The sequence below is a fragment of the Sciurus carolinensis genome, chromosome 15, assembly GCF_902686445.1.
Source record: "Sciurus carolinensis chromosome 15, mSciCar1.2, whole genome shotgun sequence".
Taxonomy (NCBI): Eukaryota; Metazoa; Chordata; class Mammalia; order Rodentia; family Sciuridae; genus Sciurus; species Sciurus carolinensis.
In genome coordinates, this window is record NC_062227.1 from 81,138,610 (window position 1) to 81,141,092 (window position 2,483).

Below are 2,483 nucleotides of genomic sequence, written 5' to 3' on the forward strand. Positions count from 1 at the left end.
CAAACAAAGAAAGCGCTTAAAGCCGCAAGGTGAAGCTGCGGTGGCCTAGAGGCGCAGTGAGTCATGCCTGAACGCAAGTCATGCTTCTCCTCGGCACGTGCCACTGTCCTTGTCACCGGTCTCTATCGTGAGTAGGTTCTTCTGTGACTGACATACCCCCTCAGCTCAGCTTTGGTGTTTGTTCAATTTCAGAGCCATTTCCCAGGTCCCCCTGCCTCCTGCACTTCAGAGAGGATGCGCACACCCCACAGAGCCCAGGGAGAGAGCGGGGCAGGGCGTGGACCCCGCCTCCCCACCTGGGCCCTTCCCCGCGGGGTGTGGAGAGCAGGCTCTGCATGCTGAGGGGTCCTCTTGTGCTGAGTCCATCTCCTAACCCTGCAGGCAGCAGGCGAATCACCGCAATGCGCAGGACCACAGAGGAAGCGCCCGCCGGCAGGGAGTGCCCTCGCCGCGGCACACACCATGGGCTTGTGCTCCCTGCCTCTGTCATCTGGCCATCTGGGGCACAGCTCCTGTTGGTGGGCAGGGCTTCAGTGCTCCTGGGCTGTGAGGGGCTCTCTGACCCTGAATATGGCTTCATGCATTCCACCTGAATAATATGGACCAGAAGGAAAGGTTGGTCAGCTGTATTTGTTTTGCATTGGCAATTATTTCAAACTGGATGGTGAACATTTTTAAAATTAAATTTGCTTACTGTGAGCAAAAGGAAAGATATAGTGTACAATTATTTTAGAGCAAAAAATACATGTAATCATTTCATTATTTTAGAGCAAAAAAATACATGTGATTATGAAATCAGAATATTACAACTGTGAGGATTCCTGTCTAAGATGTTTGACCACAGCAAATACTTCCTGTCCAAAGCCTCCTGAAACAGAGCCGTGATATTATCCACTTCGCTACACAAAACAGTTCTTTGGAGGAGGCACAGCGACAGTGAGCGAAACCTTATACATGTTTGCAAATAGAGATGATCTGGGCGCTCACTCCTAACACAGGCCACACCGTCCATTATGTGAATGAGTCTTGAAAAATAATTTCCTATATCACTGAGGTATCTCCACGCTAAGTGGATTGCTGGCTCTGACCCACAGAGAATAACAAAGAGCTGCTACCCGGAGCCCGCACCCAACAGGGACTGCCCGCACGGTCCTGCTCCCAGCTTCCTGGGAACAGCCAGCAGTCGATTCGAAGGCAAATGCCATTCTGCTTCAGTGGAACAAATTTTAATGAGCCTTTATTGCAATATTGTGTTTTAAGTGGTAGCTTTTAGCTCTTCAAAATTATGTCCACTAATTAGTAGCATATGATCAACCCAGCCAAGTCCCAGCTGTAAATTATGATACATATTCATAGTTTTGTGAGTTTTACCTTCTGTGAAAAGCTCTTATGCAAACAGTAATATTTGGAATGTCATCAGAGTATAAAGGCAATTAATTCTCAAAATGATCAATGGGCAGAGTGTCCTTTCCCCTCCATCTCTGGTTTATTTATGTGTCCCATTAATTATGCCTAATTTTCTGTTGGCACTTCTCTTCCTAGTGTAATTCAATTTAAGCATATCTTTCTAGAGACTTATTAATAGGTAGGGTCATTTATATTGTGTAGCACAAATATTTTATAATCCACTAATCTTGACAAAAAGGCAATGCCTTTCCAATAAAAAATGCATGAGGAGTAATGGTTGCCTATTAATAACTTATTAGGTCAGGTCACACAGTTTGAAGTGTCTATTACACTTTAATTTTATCAGATTCCTTCCTTTGGAATGTGCCACCCTTCCCTTATCTTTTGATTGTGATTATTTTCAGCACCATCCCTGCCTGGGTGACCCCAGCAGTCGCCCCTGGCTCTGCGGGTGCAGCGGGAGGCAGAGACCCCAGGCCTGTGCAGAGAATGAAGCCATTCTATTTGTCTTAAAGTGCCCTCTCTGCCTTTGAAGAACGCTGATCATCCACTGATGCCTGATTGTTATTGGTCCACCAGTCTTTCAACAACAGACCGTTTCCCCAGGAAATACTCACAGGAAATTCAGATATGAGTTCAGGAGGTTGGTAGAAATCATGAAATGGATCTGCGGACCTTTGTTCTTTGAAGTCAATAAAATACAATTTAGGGTCTTTGGTTAAAACCATCATGTGTGGGCTGGGGATGTAGCTCAGTTGGTAAAGTGTTTGCCTCATAAGCACAAGGCCCTGGGTTCAATCCCCAGCACTGAAAAAAAAAAAAAAATCCACCATGTGTTGGTTCTATTTGTACTTTGACTAATAAAGTAAGCTGAGTGAATATCAACTTCTGAGATTCGTGTGTTGTGGCCAAGGTTTAAAGTGCCAAACCTAGGTGACTTGCCCTTTTAACTTCTTCAACCCAGATTTTAAAACACTCCCATCACAGTGCACGGACTTTCATGAGATCCCATGAAGACCGTCTGCAACAACACCCGCCCCACGTGACCTTCCACCAAGAGCAAGAATAGGGACAGA

At 45.7% G+C, this 2,483-nt stretch overlaps 1 non-coding gene across 1 annotated transcript; it reads left to right on the forward strand.

Annotated features, from left to right (window-relative positions):
- The first annotated feature begins 2,152 nt into the window (after positions 1-2,152).
- Trnam-cau (transfer RNA methionine (anticodon CAU)) lies at positions 2,153-2,222 on the forward strand. The gene has a single exon. It is a non-coding gene; the product is annotated as a tRNA-Met (tRNA).
- The last annotated feature ends 261 nt before the right edge of the window (positions 2,223-2,483 follow it).